Genomic DNA, 20,837 nt, shown 5'->3' with positions numbered 1-20,837 from the left:
TGCTGGTTTTAAATATATAAGTTTCATCAAGTTTAGTCTTACCCATCAAAAGTTACGAGCCTGAGAAAATTTGCGTTATTTTAGAAAATAGGGGGAAACACCCCCTAAAAGTCATGGAATCTTAACGAAAATCACACCATCAGATTCAGCGTATCAGAGAACCCTACTGTAGAATTTTCGAGCTCCTATCTACAAAATGTGGAATTTTGCATTTTTCGCCACAAGGCAGATCACGGATGCGTGTTTATTTGTTTATTTGTTTATTGTTGTTTTTTTTTTCCCCAGGGGTGATCGTATCGACCCAGTTGTCCTAGGGTGTTGCAAGAGGGCTCATTCTAACGGAAATGAAAAGTTCTACTGCCCTTTTTAAGTGACCAAAAAAATTGGAGGGCACCTAGGCCCCCTCCCACGCTAATTATTTTCCCAAAGTCAACGGATCAAAACTCTGAGATAGCCATTTTATTCAGTGTAGTCAAAAACCTTATAACTATGTCTTTGGGGACGAATTACTCCCCCAGAGTCCCCGTGGGAGGGGCAACAAGTTACAAACTTTGACCTGTGCTTACATATAGTAATGGTTATTGGGAAGTATACAGGCATTTTCAGGAGGATTTTTTTAGTTGGAGGGAGGGGTTGAGAAGAGAGGGATATGCTGGGGGAACTTTCCATCGAGAATTTGTCATGGGAGAAGAAAATTTCCATGAAGGGAGAGCAGGATTTACTAGCATTATTAAAAAAAAACAATTAAAAAATAAATGTGAAAAAGCTTTTTCAGCTGGAAGTAAGGAACAGCAATAAAACTTAAAACAAACAGAAATTATTACCCATATGAGGGGGCTCACCTCCTTATAATACCTCGCTCTTTACGCTAAAGTATTTTTAGTAATTTCAACTATTTATTCTACGGCTTTTGTGATTCAGGGGTCATTCTTAATGAATTGGAATAAAATTTAAGCTTTAGTGTAAAGAGCGAGGTACTGACGATGGGGCGAATCCCCTCATATATGTAATAAAAACATGAGAATACAAAAGTTCTTTACATAAGCTAATTTATAAGTTACGTAAATCTTTTACCAATAAAAATATTCGTAAAAAATTAAAAGTTCTAGTTGCTTTTTTAATTAATCAAAAAATCGGAGGGCAACTAGGCTTCGTCCCCCGCTCTTTTTTTCTCAAAATCATTCGATCAAAATTACGAGAAAGCTATTTAGCAAAAAAAATAAAAAAATACAAATTTCGTTTTGATTATTCCTCTGCGGAGAGCCAAAATCAAAACATGCATTGATTTAAAAACGTTCAGAAATTAAATAAAAAAAACAACAAGTTTTTTTAACTGGAAGTAAGGAGCGACATTAAAACTTAAAACGCACAGAAATTACTTCGTATATGAAAGAGGCTGCTACCTCATTTACGCCCCGCTCTTTACGCTAAAATTTTTTACTGTTTTAAAAAGAAGAATTGAGAGAAAGAGTCAAACTTTAGCGTAAAGAACGGGGCGTTGATGAGGTAGTAGCCTCTTTCATATACGAAGTAATTTCTGCGCGTTTTAAGTTTTAATGTCGCTCCTTACTTCCAGTTAAAAAAACTTGTTCTTTTTATTTTACATACAGTAATGGTTATTGGGAAGTGTACAGACGTTTTCTGAGGGATTTGTTTGGTTTGGGGTGGGGTTGAGGGGAGGAGGCTATGTGGGAGGATCTTCTCTTGGAGGAACATGTCATGGGGGAAGAGAAATTCAATGAAAAGGGCGGGGGTTTTCTAGCATTGCTATAAAAAAAAACAATGAAAATATAAACACGAAAAAGTTTTTCCACTGAAAGTAAAGAGTAGTACTAAAACTTAAAACTAACAGAGATTATTACGCATATGAGGGGTTCTAAAAATACTTTAGCATAAAGAGCGAGGTATTTAGGAGATAAATACCTCGCTCTTTATGCTAAGTGTTTTTAGTAATTTCAACTATTTATTCCACGGCCTTTCTGATTCAGGGGTCATTCTTATAGAATTGGGACAAAACTTAAGATTTAGTGTAAAAGGCGAGGTATTAACGAGGGTACAAACTCCCTCATATACATAATAAAAAATATAAGAGCATAAAAGTTTGTTACGTAAGTTAATTCTTAAGTTACGTATATTTTTTACTAATAGAAACTTTCGTTAAAAATTAAAAGTTCTAGTTGCCTTTTTAAGTAACCGAAAAATTGGAGGACAACTAGGCCTCCTTTCCCACCCCTTATTTCTCAAAATCGTCTGATCAAAACTAAGAGAAAGCCGTTTAGCCAAAAAAAATTAATATGCAAATTTCATTTTACTAATTAATGTGCGGAGAGCCAAAATCAAAAATGCATTAATTCAAAAACGTTCAGAAATTAATAAAAAAAAACTAGTTTTTTAAACTCAAAGTAAGGAGCGATATTAAAACTTAAAACGGACAGAAATTACTCCGGATATGAAATGGGTTGTCCCCTCCGCAATCCCTTGCTCTTTACGCTAAAGTTTGATTCTTTGCCACAATTCTACTTTTTAAAACAATTAAAAACTTTAGCGTAAAGAGCGAGGGATTGCGGAGGGGACAACCCATTTCATATACGGAGTAATTTCTGTCCGTTTTAAGTTTTAATATCGCTCCTTACTTTCAGTTTAAAAAACTAGTTTTTTTATTTAATTGCTTTCAAGATTAAGATTGACTACTGAGTGATACTACAACTGTTTACGCTAACGTTTTCATTTTCTCTTAACTCTTTAAAACTAATGCTCTTAGACAAGAGCATTGAGATGGAAGGAAAAGCATATAGTATTGCTTCAAAAATGAATGAGACTAGTTTACAATTGTTCACTTCTAGCGTTTGGAAGGCATTTGGAAATAGAACAATTTTAGCTACCAACGGGCTATTTTTATTGCGACCAATTACAGACTGACAGGATCCGCACAGAAACATGTGTTTTTTTTGTTAGGGGATTTTAATCCCGAAGCTGGTAGACATTGATATAGATGGTATCCTGGTCTGAGTAAATTTGGTGTAGGAAAGGGAAATAGCAAAGGCTATAGACTGCTGCTATTTTGTAGGTATTGCAATCTAGTTGTAACGTATATAGTATTCGGTTATCAAATAGCTCATAAGTAAACATGATACTGGCGTGATGGTATTGATGTTAAAAGTGAAGACCACCATCTAGAAGTGTATGGGGTTAATCATAAGCTGAAATTTAGGAAGGATAACTGCCTCCTGGGAATTTCTGGCATTGGTAAACTTCAGAATGGTAATTTAGAGAGTATTTCCATGAATAGTTTAATTTTAAACTGGAGAGTCTAAAGTTTTACAATCTAGTAGATGCATGGAGTAACTATATGAAAATAGCAGATGATGTCTAGGGAGAATTAAATAAAAAAAAATTATAACTGAAAGTAAGGAGCAACATTAAAACTTAAACGAAAGAAATTTTTATACACACGAGGGGGCCCCAACGCAATCCCTCACTCTTTATGCTAAAGTCTTAAAGGGGTTTAAAAATATTTGTCAATCAAAGTAAATTGCCCATATGTTTGAATAGTTATGCTTAAAGAAATGTGAAAAAAACATGCTTTAGCGCAAAGAGTGAGGGCTTGAGGAGAGGGTAGTTCCCCCCATATATGGAATAATCGCTGGGATTCAAATTTTAATGCTGCTTTTTACTTTCAGTTGAGATAAGCTTGTCTATTTTTGTTTCAATGTTTTACCTTTTTTTAAAGTCTTGCCAAGAAATGTCCCTGTCTCCCCCCTCCCTACCTCGTGAAATCTGTCCTGGGAAATTCTCCCCAAAACATATATCCCGACAGAAAATTTTCCCCGTGGAGATGTCATCCCCCCACTGAAAATTCCCCCTTCCTGAGGAGGAAAAGGGACTTTTCCTCCTCAACGCCCCGCTCTTTGCGCTAAAGTTTTACTCTTTCTTTTCACTCTACTTTTTAAAACAGTAAAAAAACTTTAGCGTAAAGAGCAGGGCGTTGAGGAGGAAAAGTCCCAGTCATATACCGAGTAATTTCTGTTCGTTTTAAGTTTTAATGTCGCTCCTTACTTTCATTTAAAAAAACTTGTTTTTTTTTGTTTAATTTCTGGACGTTTTTGAATTAATGCATGTTTTGATCTTGGCTCTCCGCAAATGAATAATCAAAACGAAATTTGCATATTAATTTTTTTGGCTAAATGGCTTTTTCATAGTTTTAATCGGAAAATTTTGAGAAAAAAGGAGCGAGGGAGGAGGCCTTGTTGCCCTCCAATTTTTTGATTACTTAAAAAGGCATTAACTTTAAAATTTTTACCAAGGTTTTCATAAGTAAAAATATACGTAACTTACGAATTAACTTACGTAGCGAATTTCTGTATTCGTATGGTTTTATTGCGTTTATGAGGGGGCTCGCCCCTCGTCAATACCTGGCTCTTTACACTAAAGCTTAAATTTTGTCTAAATTCCTTAAGAATGACCCCTGAATCACAAAGGCCGTAGAATAAGTAGTTGTAACTACTAAAAATACTTTAGCGTAAAGGGCGAGTTATTACGAGGAGGTAAACCCCTCATTTGTGTTATAATGTCTGTTAGTTTTCAGTTTTAATGCTGCTCCTCACTTTCAGTAGAAAAAACTTTTCATATTTATTTTTTCATTTTTTTTTTAAATAATGCTAGAAAATCCTGCACCCCCTCCATTGAAAGTCTCTTCCCCCATGAGAAGCTCCTCCATGGAAAGATCCTCCCACGTAACCCTGCCCTCAACTCTGCCCCCCCCTAACCAAAAAAATCCCCCTGAAAACGTCTGTACACTTCCCAGTAACCATTACTATATGTAAACACAGGTCAAAGTTTGTAACTTGCAGCCCCTCCCACGGGGACTGCGGAGGAGTAAGTCGTCCCCAAAGACATAGTTATTGGGTTTTTTCACTATGGTGAATAAAATGGCTATCTCCGAATTTTGATCCGGTGACTTTGGGGAAAAATGAGCGTGGGAGGGAGCCTAGATGCCCTCCAATTTTTTGGTCACTTAAACAGGGCACTAGAACTTTTAATTTCCGTTAGAATGAGCCCTTTCGCGACATTCTAGGACCACTGAGTCAATATGATCACCCCTGGGAAAAAAAAAATAAACACGCATCCGTGATTTGTCTTCTGGCAAAAAATGCGAAATTCCACATTTTAGTAGATAGGGGTTTGAAAATTCTACAATAGGGTTCTGTGATGCGCTAAATCTGATTGTTTGACTTTCGTTAAGATCGTATGAAATATAGATAAAATGAAATATGAAATATAGAAAATAGGGGGGTGTTTCCCCCTATTTTCTAAAGTGAGGCAAATATTCTCAGGCTCGTAACTTTTGATTGGTAAAACTAATCGTGATGAAACTTATATATTTAAAATCAGAATTAAAATGCGATTCTTTTGATGTAACTATTGGTATCAAAATTTCATTTTTTAGAGTTACGGTTACTATTGAGCCGGGTCGCCCCTTACTACAGTTCGTTACCACGAACTGTTTGATATGTCGCTCCTTACTTTCAGTTAAAAAACTAGTTTTGTTTTATTTAATTTCTGAACGTTTTTAAATTAATTTATTTTTGATTTTCGCTCTCCACACATAAATTACCAAAATGAAATTTGCATATTAATTCTTTTTTTGGCTATATGGCTTTCTCTTAGTTTTGGTCAGATGATTTTGAGAAATAAGGGATGGGGAAGGAGGCCTAGTTGCCCTCCAATTTTTCGGTAACTTAAAAAGGCAACTAGAACTTTTAATATTTAACGAACGTTTTTATTAGTAAAAAATATACGTAACTTGAGAATTAACTTACGTAACAAAATTTTATATTCTTATATTTTTATTATGTATATGAGGAGGTTTGTCCCCTCGTTAATACCTCGCTGTTTACACTAAATCTTAAGTTTTGTCCCAATTCTTTGACAATGACCCCTGACTCAGAAAGGCCGTAGAATAAATAGTTGAAATTACTAAAAAAAATACTTTAGCATAAAGAGCGATGTATTTATCTCCTCCTAAATACCTCGCTCTTTATGCTAAAGTATTTTTAGAACCCCTCATATGCGTAATAATTGCTGTTTGTTTTAAGTTTTAATGCTACTCCTTACTTTCAATTGAAAAAAAAACTTTTTCATGTCTATTTTTTCATTTTATAGTAATGCTAGAAAATCCTGCGCCCTTTTCATTGAATTTCTTTTCCCCCATGATATATTACTCCAAGGAAAGATCCTCTCACATAGCCCCCTTCCTTCAACCCCACCCCCAAACCAAAATATCCCCCTGAAAACGTCTGTACATTTCCTAATAACCATTACTGTACGCAAACACTGGAAAAAGTTTGTAGCTTGCAGCCCCTCCCCCAGGGACTATGGGGCAGTAAATCATCCCCAAAGACATAGTTATTATGGTTTTTGACTATGCGAAAGAAAATGACCTTCTCAAAATTTTGATCCGTTGACTTCGAGAAAAAAATGAGCATGGGAGGGGGCCTAAGTGCCCTCCAATTTTTTGGTCACTTAAAAAGGCACTAAAACTTTTCATTTCCATTAGAATGAGCCCTCTTTCGACATTCTAGGACCACTTGGTCGATACGATGACCCCTGGGAAAAAAAAACAAAAAACAAATAAACACGAAATTCCACATTTTTGTAGATAGGAGCTTAAAATATTTGCTATATTGTTCTCTGATACGGTGAATGCCATGATGTGATTTTCGTTGAGATTCTAAGACTTTTAGGGGGTGTTTCCCCCTATTTGCCAAAATAAGGTAAATTTTCCCAGGCTTGTAACTTTTGATGACAAAGACTAAATTTGATAAGACTTCTATATTTAAAATCAGCATAAAAATCCAATTCTTTTGATGTATCTCTTAGCATCAAAATTCCGTTTTTTAGAGTTTCGTTTACTATTGAGCCGGGTCGCTCCTTACTACGGTTCGTTACCACGAACTGTTTGAAAAACACACCTAGAATATTAGTGGGAATGCTTTATTCTTGAAAAAAGAAAAATTTGTACAGGAGGTTTTTGAGTGATAGATACTATGAGAAAATAGGAACGTGATAAAAATAGCAAAAGCATTACAATATAAATCAAGGATGTTTGAAATGCAGATCATGGATACAATCGTCAAAGATCTGGAGAATGTAGCCAAGTGGCATAAAATTAAAATATTGCACCGGTATGTGAAAAAAAACAGAGAGGTAATAGTCAATCCGAACTTAAACCAATTAAAGAAAGGAGCAGGCTTATAAGTCTTGAAATTAATAAAAATCCAACTGAAAATAAGAAGCAATATCAACACGTAAACGAACAGAAATTATTCGTATACGAGGGGGTCAGCCTCTTCATCAACCTTTACTCTTTACGCCAAAATATTAAACTTCTTTAAGAACACTCCAAATTCAAATTCAACGGCCTTTCTGTTTCAGAAGTTGTTCTTTAAAACTGGGACGAAAGTCAAACTTAAGGATACAAAGTGAGGGATGGAGGAGTTGCTCCTTACTTTTACTTGGAACAAACTTGTCTTTTTTCATTTAATATCTAACTATTTTTCAAATTATGCAAAGAAATCCCCTCATCTCCTTGTAAGATATTCCCAGGGAAGTTCCCTTCGAAAACTTTCTTCCGCAAGGAAAACTCTCCTCGTAAACCCCCCCACAGAAACTTCCCCCCCAAAAATTCTATATATTTCCAAAACTTTACCAATACAAAAAAAGTACTATGTGTATAAACTATGGGTGAATTGTATAACTTACATCACTTTCTCCATTGGCTTGGGTGGGTCATGTTATCCCCAGAGGTATTGTTATTGGACAATTGAACCAAGCTGAACCAATGAGCTATTTAAATTATTTACGGGATGTTATTAAGAAAATGGCGCTTGGGAGAATGGCTAGTTGCCCTCCAATCATTTTAGTAACTTTTAAAGAACACTAGAACTTTGATTTTCCGTTGGAATGAACCCTCTTCCGATTTTCTAGGATAATTGGTTGCATGCGAGGAAAGCAACAAGAAAAAAATCATCCGGTATCCGTGATCTTTCTTCTTGCAAAAATTTTTTAAAAATCCCACATTTTTAGAGATAGAAGCTATGATTTTTATTATGATCATTTGACTTTTTGGGTGGTGTTTCTCTTTTCGAAAATTAGACAAAGTTTCTCGATTCGTAGCTTTTGGTGGGTATAAAATAAACTTAGCGAACCTTATATATTTGGCTCAGCATAAAAAGTGAATTCTTTTGCTGCATTAGTAATTATATACATTATTAGAGTTTAGTTATAAGAAAGTTCTATAAATTATTAGAATTATTACAGTTTCAGTTGCTATGGGCCAAGTCGCTGTTTACTAACAGCTCGTTACCACTAACTGTTTCATATGGAAAGAATCAAGAAAAGATTGCCAGAATATTTTGAGCATATGCCTGATCGTGGCAAATTTACAGCTAATGATGTAGAAAAGCATGAAAAAATTTATGACAATTTTGAAGTGAAGCACGATTTATTTTTAACCGCGTCTGCGTATGCAGCCTCTTCCAAACTATGATAAAGAGGGAAGGTTGGGCTGTGTGCTTGCAACCTACTCCTGCTAAAACTCTAAGTAGCAGAAACATCCATTAGCCTCTGATCTGATTGTTTTTTTTTATGATAACTGCATGCCCCCGGACTCGATTTTTGACAGCGAAAAATTCCTTCAGATTTGAACTCTGGAACATTTGAACAAGTCCCAATTGTCCAAGAAAGAACAAGTTTTGAAAGAAATGAGACAGCACGATCTAGACATTCCCGCCCTGTCTGAAGTACGATGGCCTGATTCAGGCCTCTAAAAGTTACCAAGTGGACACAGCTCCAAGTGGACACAGCAGGTGGACAGAGCACGGAGTTGCCCTTATTATAACAAGAAAAACCAGTCTATCCCTTTTGAAGTGGCAGCCAGTTTTATTGAGAATTATTACCACTAGGTTAGCCAGCTAACATGCAAAACTGTCTGTGGTGGTCTGCTCTGAACCAACAAACGAAGCAAGCGCTGATGTAAAGGAAGGATTTTACAGAACCCTGTTGTCAGTTGCTAATGATATACCTAGACATGATATAGCTTGTTTTGTCAGTGATTTCAATGTAAAATTGGTGACGACCGCGAATATGGCCCCCAGTCTATGGGTTGACATTGCCTCGGTAATCAGAAAGAAAATTGTGAGCTTCTAATCGGTTTTGCGTTCTCGAATGACCTAGTTATTGGTGGGAGTTTGTTCCAACACTATGATACCCACAAATTTTCTTTGATCTCTCCAGATGGCGTCACCAGAAATCAGATCAACCACTGCCTAGTGAGTTGAAAATGGCGCATTAGCTTCGTGGATGTACATTCACATAGAGGAGCTGATGTAGGGTCAGATCATAGCCATGAAGATTGCCAAATTTAAAGTCAAACTGAAGAAAAGTATTAAACAAGTACCCTATGAAAACCCACCTTTTGACACGGATAAACTACTTCATAGCACAGTAAAAAGAAACTTTGTGATCGAAATTTTTAATATATTCGAATCACTTTCCGTGCCAGAAAATTCAGACCTAGAAGAACTGTGGGAAGCCAGGAAAAACTCCTTCCATACGGAGATAACTTCGAAGACCACACTGCATTTCCGTGACGAAAATATAGCAGTACAAAATAGGGATGAAATATTTTAATTGACAGTGAAGAAAATACAAAATTTTTAACTGGATATTTCGGACACATATACAGTGTCCATCATCAGCAGTAAAACTCAGAAGATGTTTTACTTCTGATGAACATTGTATATGTGTCCAAAATATCCAGTTAAAAAGTTTATATTTGTTTCACTGTCAATTAAAAGGTTTCATCCCTATTTTGAACTTTTACATTTTCTTCCATACTGTGGCGACAGAATTACTGGGGTATAAGAAACACCCTTAAGACCCTGGTTCATAAGGAAGATGAAACTCATAAAACAAATACTTATTCAAAGCCAAACACCAGGTCACTTAATCTTAAAAGATGCACGCTACCGCGAAGCAGACAAAGCTGTAGAGAAGAGCACAAGGACTGACCACCGAACCCTGATCGAGAACAAAGTCGAACTTCCTGAGGAAGCAGCCAAGAGAGAAGATTCTACAGCCCTATTCCATATCAAAAGTGACATCGTTGGAATGAAGTGTACCATCAACAGTGCAGTTCGAAACCCATCTGTTGTACTCGTGACCAAACCAGCAGCAGTGAATGAGTTATGGGCATCCCACTTTGAAATAATCCTCAATAGACCACCATCCGATGAGTCATCCGACATTCCCACAACACAATCCTTTTCCCTAAACATTAGTGCGGAGCTATCATGTGGTGTAGAGATTCAAGCAGCTGCCAAGAGATCGAAGAATTGAAAATCCCCAGGAGAAGACTGTGTATCATTAGAAATGATAAGGGTTCAGCTGCAGCCCTAATAACATTCTGGAACTTCTTCTTTGCCACAATATGGGAAAAGAAAAAAGCACCAGTTGATTAGAAGTGCAGCATACTAATACGCCTGTCCAAAAAGGGTGATGCCAAAATCCCAGGAAACTTACTAGGAAAAAGCTTGCTTTCGGCCCCCGGTAAACTACTGTGTCTTGTCATTCTAAAGAGGATCCAAAATGAGATCAAAAAGCACATAAGAGATAGATAATACGGGTTCCGTCCAAACCATTCTTGCGCCGATCTTATATTTACTTTACGAGTCATCACTGATGAAAATCGGGAATGGCGCTCAAAGCTTTGCATGATTTTTATAGACTTCGAAAAGGCCTTTGACTCAGTAAATCGGGCAAGTTTGTGGAAGATTCTTCTTTATTATGGGATCAAAAGTAAAGTAATCACAATTATAATAGCTCTTTGCGAGGACAGCGAGTGCTGCATCAAGAAACCCAAAGACCGAACCCAATACCTTTGTATTTTATCTGGCGTCAAACAAGGCTGTGTACTATCCCCGTTGCTTTTTTTTATTATTTCTCAAAAATTGGTCAAACAGCGCAACAGGATAATAATCAGAGTCTTCAATCCTTCCACTGTCATGAGCTTTGAGATGATCGAGGTGGTAGATTAGCCTTTGAGTTTGAGACGCGTTCCAGTGAGGAACTACTTAAGATTATTGGAAGCATTAGCTCCAATTCAGCGGGGATAGACAGAATGAACCTCCGGACTTTCAAATCATTGTTGGTTTACTTTCTTCCATGGATCCTTCATATCATCAACCTGTCATTAGAAACTGGAATCTTTCCTGAAGGTCTCAAGAACGCTAAGGTTATCCCTTTTCAAAAGGGTGGTGCAAGATCAGATGTTGGGAACTCGGTACCAATTTCCATCATTCCCCTTTTCTCGAAAATGTTTGAAAAAGTAGTTCATAAAATGCTTTACTTGTACCTAACACAACATGATTTCATAAGTGACACTCAGTTTTGTTTCCACAAAGGCCACTCAACTACACATGCAGGGCAGCATTTTTGTGATTTTTTGAATCAGTCTCTTGAAAATATAAAAATATCTCTCACTGTTTTCATCGATTTTAAAAAGGCATTTGATACAATTGATGTTAAAACTTTATTGAGAAGATTAGAGTCACTAAGAGTTAAAGGTGTTTGTGTAAATTGGTTTGATTCTTTCTTAAAGCGAAGGTCAGTAAAGGTTAAAATTGAAAATGTTACTTCCAGTACGTATCTTGTGAATTGTGGTGTCCCTCAAGGCTCTGTTTTGGGTTCGATCTTATATTTGGTTTATGAGAAAAAAGTTTAATAATATTACACTCTGCAACTAGATGAGTCTACCGACGTGCAATGCCTATCTCAACTGCTTGTTGAGATATCGAATAACGTGGATGAAGACATCTTGTTCTGTAGGCCAATAAGTCCTGAAATTAGGTAATTTTCGGTAATTAATAAGTCGGTAATTTTCAGTACAGTTGATTCCCATATAAAAGATAAGCTTTACAGTAGAAAAATGTGTCGGTATATGGACTAATTGTGCGCGGGCTATGTGCGGGAAAAATAGCAGTGTGGTTACGAGAGTTCTTGAACAAAGTCCGTGTGCTTTGTGGACACACTCTAGCCTTCATAGACAAGCACTGATTTCCCAAATTATTGCCCCATGATTTCAAAACAGTGCTTGATAGAGCTGTGAAAATTGTAAATTACTTAAAAATAAACTTCTTCATATGAAATTCCCTTTCCTCGCAAAAATTCCACCATGGAAAGATTCTCACACGTAGTTTCTCCCTGGCAGAGAATCCTCCCTTTCCAAAAAACATTTGCATACTTCCCAATGAGCTATACTTGATGTAGACGATGGGCAAAGTTCATAGCTTGCAGCCCTTCCACCGGGGACTGTGGGGGGTCTAGTTATACCAAGAGACATGATTATTAGATGTTTGACTCTACTGAGCAAAATGGCTAAATGGAAATTTTGATCGAGTGAGTTTGGAGAAAAAGAGGCTGCCCTCTAATATTTCTGGTCACTAAAAAGGGCACTAGAACTTTTGATTTCCGATGAAATGAACCCTCTCCCGATCATTTAGGATAACTGGTTCGACACGATTAACCTGGGGAAAACATCCGTGATCTTTTTTTCTGGCAAAAAGTGCAAAATTCTACGTTTTTGAATACGAAGGGTTTCAAATATCTTCTTAAAGATTCTCTGATATGCTAAATTTGATGATGTGCTGATCATCAAGATCACTTGATGTTTTTGTGTTTTTTCCCCTAATATCCTTAGGCTCACAACTTCTGATGGGTAACATTGAGCTTGATAAATTTTATATATTTTGAATAAGTATCAAAATTCACTTCTTTTGATCCAACTATTGCTATCAAGACTAAATTTCTTAAATTTTGGTTACTATTGAACCGCATGGCTCCTTACTAACAGTTCATTATCACGAATTGCTTGCTACGTCACTGATAATTTGTTTTAATCGCAAATAGTTATTGAAATACTGATTCTCAGTTGCCTGTTTGATGAATCTGGGAAAGTCCTCTTCCTCTTTACTAGCTCATGTCTATGTGAGGCTGGATTTTCTGCTATGGTTTACATTAAAACTAAGTACAGAAATAAATCGGACATATCAAACTCACAGCAATTAAAAGTAGCTAAAGTTGAAGTTGATGCTGAAACTGTAGTATCGAAAAATCAAAAACAAATACATCCTTCCCATTCGAATAAAAAAAAAAAAAAAAAAAAAAAAAAAAAAAAAAAAAAAAAAAAAAAAAAAAAAAAAAAAAAAAAGTGGCAGGAGCAGCTATGTAAGCAGCAAAAAAATTATTTGAGCCGTGTTTCATATTTTAAAGTCTTTCATTCATATTGGTAACAGTTGTCTTTTTTTTTCTTTCTTTCAATTAAAAACAAATAAGCTCCAGGACAATTCTGGGAATCTGAGCATTATCAATAGTAATGCTTGCGACGTAATCTACACCATATTCGCTCATGACTCACGGCTTGGTTTGGGCCATAGAGCTATAGTTTGAGAACCACGGCCTTAGCCTTTTGGGAGACCCAGGATCAAACACGTCCTCTTTTCCTAATAAAACCTTACTTCTTAACAATAGGCAACTTTTATTACTAACACCCCTTTTGTTATTTGACTTTTTGACTATCTTAAACACAGTGGCTATCTCAAAATGCTTATGAGATGTAATTGGGGAAAAGGGCATGTGAGGGTGGCTGATTGCCCTCCAATCACATTTGATCATTAAAAATGGCAATTAAACCTTCCATTACTAACCGAATGAGGGCCCTCTGAAGTTTATACGACCCTCTTTTCCGTATGAATTGGCTCTTGGCGAAAAAAGTAAATAATAATACATTGAAACGTTAAAACTCATACTATAGGCAACTTTACCACAACCTTCTGATTTTCTCGTATCAAAATTACATTCTTAACACCATATTTCACCAAATGGGTAGCATCAAGGTCGTTCATTTGAACAAATTCGTAGAATTTTAATTAAAGCCTGTTGGATCCAAGCTTACGCAGTTTTTTTTTTTTGGGGGGGGGGGGGGGCTAATGACTAGTAATTAAAATAAATGGTTGATATTTCGGGTGAATAAATTCTTGAATTTTACTTATTGAAAAGTATTTGAAAAGTAGATTTTAAAAATTGAATTTGTCATTTAAGTATGGGCAATTAATTCACAAGAAATAAAAGGCGAAATTTTTTTTAATCAAGGGGGGGGGTAATTCTGGTTATTTTTTGCTTTTCAGTAAAACACAGAAAACATATTTCTGAATAAATTGCTAAACAAGGAATTTTAAAATCAAGTAGGGAGAGAAAAAAAACTATCTAGTGGGTTCAATTCAGTTATGGTCAGAACCTATTTTAACAACAGGCTAAACACCTGGATTGGAACCTGATTTCATCGATTACGTTCAGCTTGTTGTCTTTCAGAACTGCCCACAAGGGCCTTGGTGTAGTGGGCTAAATTTTCTGTACCAGTAGGCATCTTAATGTATTATTTTTATAGTATAAGGAGAAACATTTAATTGCCAAAGGTATTGAACGCATTAGTGTGCATTTTTCGTTTAATATACTATAAGGAGCTAAAGGTTTAATTCTGTTTGAATAAATAAAATTCAAAAAGTAATATTCGTTTTATAATAATAAAACTGAGTGAGTAAAATTTGAATAGCGTAATATGTTTCTTCATTTCAATGCTGTAATAAATGGAAAAAAGGAACATTTGTTATATAATTCGCTTTCAGTGAAGTACCAGTGACGCAGTAGGCTTTATATTTTTAAAGTTAGAAAAGGAACCAGTAGCTAAATTCTTGTTTGTAATAAATAAAAATAAATAAGATTCTTAGCAGTAGCTAAAGTGTAACTAAATTTGTCTTGAACGGTCTTGGGAAGAAATAAGGTTAAACTAAATATTTGATATATAATGATATCAACTGCTAAAAAGCCCATCAGTTAAAAATTTCAGTTTACTTTAATTTCGTTTTTTATTTTCTATGTTGTAATAAGTACGCAAGAAAATGTTTGTAATAAAGCGCCATTTTCAGTAAAGTGCCAATGCCGCAGTAGGTTTTAGACTTTTACAGTTAGGGAAGGTGGCAGTACCCAAATTCATCTTTGAATTGATTATTGTTTATTTAAATCTTGATTCGCATGTTTAATTAAAGCCTTATTCGTTTTAAGGGTTTATTCGTTCATTTATATTAGTACATCTTGCATGGTTATTTGCTATGATGGTGTATTTAGCTTCTATTCGTTTCGGGTTTCATTTATGCTACAACAGTAAAATATTTTTGTTCGTTTTAAGCTTGATTTCCATATTTAATTTAAGCTGTACTCGTTTTTGATATATTTATTCATTTATATTAATACAACAAAAGAATAAAACAAAAGCAATACGAAACCAGAAGGAACAACAAGAATAATGTAAGAACAGATAAGAAAACTAGAAACACCATTTTTTTAAAGGAAGACCAAAACATTTGACCCCCCCCCTCCTGCACAAAAAAGAAAACCAAATTTATTTAAGCTACTCCATCCAAATCCAGGTAATAAGAGTCCAGCCTAATATAGGTTAGATTTTAATTACTCTAGTTTAAATGATGAACAATTCTGATTTTTACCTTCTCATCTTCACTTGATTGGTCACAATCCCTTTTTCTTATTGTTAGACATTTCTGTTCTTTTTTGTTTTTATCGGCATTGAACATGCCTCGATTGACCCGTATTCCTTATTAAAAAAAAGCGTTTTTTTATCTTTACTTATCCTTTTTCGGTGGCCGGCGTTAACCCACCTGGAAAATACCCACCTCAGCAGAACATACCCCCCACGGAAAACAACCCCCAGAAAATAGCCCTCCATCGATCCCCCGGAAAATTCTACCCCCATGCAAAGGATTAGAACTCTCAACTTCTGATCCATTGAGCAAGCTCAGAAGTTTCTGTGACCATGAGTTGGAGGTGTGGATGAGGAAGGGACATTCCTCCTCCTCTGCGGAATAAATTCTGCTAATTTTAGGGTTTAGTGTTATTCTTTACTTTCATAATAACAGCGTAGACCAGAAATACTCCAAAAAATCGCAAGGGAGTAGATATCAATTTCACATTTTTGATGCGTTTTTAAAGTTTCTTTTGTACTCTTCCTCCCCCAAAAAAACCTTTGCTTGAAAACACCCTTTTGGTAGCTTTTTGCTGGGAAAATTTTCCACCGTGAAGGGGATTACCGGCATGATTTTAAAAACAATCAGAAATTAAAGTCTTTTTCAGATGATCATGTACAAAGAAATACTTTTCACTCCAGATTATCTGCAAGAACTTTTCTGGGTGGAATTTTCAGCTAGAATGGAATTGTGTTAATTGAATGGAATTCCCATGGAAAGAGGGGAGGGTGTTTTTACGTGAAAACAACTTTCCACGGCTTTCCGTGGGTGAAGGAATTTCTCATGGAGGGGGGAGTCAAATTTCTCTGTGTTATCAAAAGAGATCAGAAATTAAATTATAAGTAAACTTCTTCAACTGAAAGTAAGTAGCAATATCAAAACTTTAACGGACAGAAATTATTACGTATGTGAAAGGGGTTTTTCCCTCGTCAAGACCTTGATCTTTGCGCTAAAGTTTTGACTTTTTGTCCCAATTCCTTGAAACGCCTCCTGAGACACAATGGCCGTTTAATAAAAATAATAAACTTTTTTTTCTCAATTTGCAGTCACCTTTTATGAAAGAGTGTCGGTGGATGCAGAGTAGGGAAAGGGGATGGTGCCTGAAAACAACACGAGGGATTCGGAATTTCAGCCTGATCTGATTAACAAACAGAAATTATAATATTAAAAAATAAATCTTTCCAATTTGAAGTACATAACAACATTAACATTTCTATGTTCTTATATTTTTATTATGTATACGAGGGGTTTGTCCCCTCGTTAATACCTCGCTCTTTACACTAAATCTTAAGTTTTGTCCCAATTCTTTAAGAATGACCAATGAATCAGAAAGGTCGTAGAGTAAATGGTTGAAATTACTAAAAATACTTTAGCATAAAGAGCGAGGTATTTAGGGGGAGAAAAACCCCTCGTATGCGTAATAATATGTGTTCATACTAAGTTTGAATGCTACTCCCGACTTTCAATTGAAAAAACTTTTTCATGTTTATTTTTTCATTGTTTTTTCATAGTAATGCTAGAAAATCCTGCGCCCTTTTCATTGAATTTCTCTTCCCCCATGACAAATTCCTCCAAGAAAGATACTCCCACATAGCCCCCTCCCTTCATGCCCACCTCAAACCAAAAAAAATTCCCCGAGCGTGGGAGGGGGTCTAGGTGCCCTCCAATTTTTTTGGTCACTTAAAAATTGCACCAGAACTTTTCAAGTCCGTTAGAATGAGCCCTCTTGAGACATTCTAAAACCACTTGGTCGATACGATTACCCCTTTGGAAAAGAAAAAAAAGTAAAAATAAACACGCACCCGTGATCTGCCTTCTGGCAAAAAATATGAAATTCCCCATTTTTATAGAAAGGAGCTTGAAATTTTCGCTATTGGGTTCTCTGATACGCTGAATGCGATGGTGTGATTTTCGTTAAGATTCTATGTTTTTTAGGGGGTGTTTCTCCCTTTTTTCAAAATAAGGCAAATTTTCTCAAGCTCGTAACTTTTGATGACAAAGACTAAATTTGATGAAACTTATACATTCAAAATCAAAATGAAAATACAATTCTTTTGATGTATCTTTTAGCATCAAAATTCCGTTTTTTAGAGTTTCGTTTACTATTGAGCCGGGTCGCTCCTTACTACAGTTCGTTCCCACGAACTGTTTGAAACTTCAGGTTATCAGTTATAGTAGTATATGCCCCTGTTGAGCCGACTCAAGGAGATACTAGTTATTCAGATAAATCTTACTTACAGTTACAGAAGCAAATAGAAAGGATCCCAGGTAGAAATATGGGGATTTTATTAGATTTAAATACCCAGATCGGTAGAAATAGAAATAGTTGCACTTTGTAAAACTGTAAAGTTTTTTTAATTTTTTGAAAAAGTAGAGCTGTGACAAAGAGTCAAACGTTAGCGTAAAGAGCGGAGCGTTGCAGAGGGGAGAACCCCATTACATACGGAATAATTTATGTTCGTTTTATGTTTTAATGTCGCTCCTTACTTGCAGTTAAAAAAACTTGTTTTATTTATTTAATGTTAAAAGTAAAGATCACCATCTGGTAGTGCATATGGTTAATTTGAAGTTAAGATTTTGGAAGAGTAACTACCTCCCGGGAAGTTATGATGCTAGTAGACTCCAGGATAAGAAATTGAGAGATTTTTTTCTGTAAAAGTTGAATACTGAACTGGAGAGTTCAAAATTTGACAATGTAAAAGATATATGGAATTATTTTAGGAAAACAGTTCTTGAAGTTGCTAATGGTATCTTAGGGAAGAAAGTTAAGACTGCAGCTAGGAATATTAGTGAAAAAGCTTTATATTAAATGGTGACAAGGGGCTTGTACAAGCATTATCTGAGTGATAGATAATATGAAAACAAAAGGAATGTAAAGAAAGCATTAAAATACGAAATAAAGAGCTGTGAAGTGGAGGCCATGGATAAAATTGCCGAGGTTGTGGAAGATGCAGCTATAGTAAAATATTAAATAAGTAAAATATTAGTAAAATATTGTACTGGCGTTTTAATAAATTGAGAGAGTGTAGTCTATCTGAACCTGTCCCATTTAAAAATAAAAAAAGGAAAGAGTTAAAGAGAGAAGGCTGAACATTCTGAGAATGTGCTAAACCGAGATAGAGTTGCAGGAAAAGATATAGAGGAAAATAAAAAAGTTTGTTATATCTTAGATGTGAAGGAAGATTTGTTTTGTGAGGAAGAATTAGCGACAGTACCAAAAGGATCTAGAAATAATAAGGGTCCAGGTGCTGATAGTGTGGTAAATGTGTTCCTTAAATATGGTGGCTCTGAGGTTAGAAATAAGTTACTGAAGATTATGAATTTAATTTTTGAAAAACTGTGATAGGAGTGAGTGTGGTAATTATCGAGGCATTATTCTGGTCTCTGTAGATAGCAAATTACTTAGTAATAAGATACTTTTTAGACTGAGAGACGCTGTAGACAAAGTATTAGGAGAAGAATAGCGTGGTTTTGGAAAAGGTAGAGGATGGGTCGACCAAATTTTCACTCTTAGGTTAATAATTGAGAAGTGCCTTACTTATCGTATAGTTCTCAGTTTTATAAATTATAAACAAGCGTTCGATTCTATTGACAGAAGCTTTAGGAAAGGTTTTATCCTTGTATTGTATCCCCTTTTCCATAGATCATTTTGATGAATTTGTCTTGAGAAGTACAGAAAAGGCAATGGGAGACCATGGAATCGATGGGGAGAAAAAAGTCTCCTAGACTTCGACTATGCTGATGATTTAAGTATCCTAGATCATAATGCGAGCAAAATGAATGAACTTCTAGGGCGTTTGCGAGTTCAGGGTGCTAGAATAGGCTTGAAAATAAATGTTAAGAATATTCAGTGTATTTTTTTACAATTAAAACTTTTTTGCAAGAATAGGAAGATAAGTGTGCAAACCAAGATTAGAATATTGGTAGCTACAGTGATAAAAGTCGTCAAATATGGCTTGGAAGCATGGGCGCTCCGAAAGGCGGATGAAGATTTGCTATATGTTTTCCAGAGTGATTGCCCACGGATTGTTCTGGGTTTCCAGCTCTCTGCTCGTATTTCAAACAGTAGGCTGTACGAAGAGTGTGGTTCAATCCTGCTTTCTAGGGCATTAATCAGAGAAATTTCGAGATAGCTAGGGCAAGTTCTGTGGATAAGGTTCGCAGATTGCCAAAGATTGTCCTTCTTGGGCAACCGTCTTGGGCTAAACGGAAAGCAGGTTGTCCGCGGTTGGGGTAGGAGGATGTCATAAACAAAGATTTAAAGGGAATGAAAGCTTCCTGGGAGGGTGTACAGAGGGAGGCTATGTATAGATTAGGATGAAGGAGGAGCGTGCGTAGCTTTGTTGGCCTCAGGTGGTTTGGTGCTGCGGTGAGTTGTTAGTAGTAGTAGTAGGTGTAGCATTGAATATTATAAATGTTTTAATAAAAAATACTAAATTATTGAAAACATGAGTGCCGGTTCGGAAGTATTACGGTTTCTGCCAGTTTTTTATGTAGAGATTTTACGGCGGAATTATCTGGTGGCTATTTTCCATGTGTTTTAATTTCTGGGAAATAATTTCCGCGGAATGGGGCATCTCATGAGGGATCAAGAAACCAATTAAAGATTAAAGTTTCATTCAAATAAAAGGATGCTAAGGAGAATTTTTCAGACTGAATCGTCCGCAAGTAATTTTACTGGGAGGAGGGATTTTCATCGAGGATGGAACTGTTTGGAGAGAATTTGACGAGGGGAAGGCTTATTTTCGTTGGATGAAATTTTACCAAAGCAGATTTCTGTGAGGGGGAGGGTTGCTTCTTCTATATATGAAGGGTTTCCCCCTCCTTACCTTGCTCTTTACGCTAAAGTTTGACTGTTTGTCCAAATTTTTAAGAGTGTTTACTGAAACATTGGGGCTGTTTAATTAGAATAGAAAGGTTTTTTTTTAAAGTGCTAACAACTTTAGCGAAAAGAATAAGGTAATAAGGAGGGGGCAACTCTTCATAAAGGGAATAAATCTTCCAAAATTAATTTGCTTCTTTTGTTAATATTTTTCATGTACGGTGAGCCAAATTCGAACCTGCATTAGCTGAAAAACGTCCAAAAATTAAATAAAAAATAGGTTTCTTAATCAAACAGTTCGTGGTAACGAACTGTAGTAAGGAGCGTCCCGGCTCAATAGTAACTGAAACTCTAAAAAATGG

This window comes from Artemia franciscana, chromosome 8, assembly GCF_032884065.1.
Source record: "Artemia franciscana chromosome 8, ASM3288406v1, whole genome shotgun sequence".
Taxonomy (NCBI): Eukaryota; Metazoa; Arthropoda; class Branchiopoda; order Anostraca; family Artemiidae; genus Artemia; species Artemia franciscana.
Note: the sequence above shows the minus strand (reverse complement) of the source record.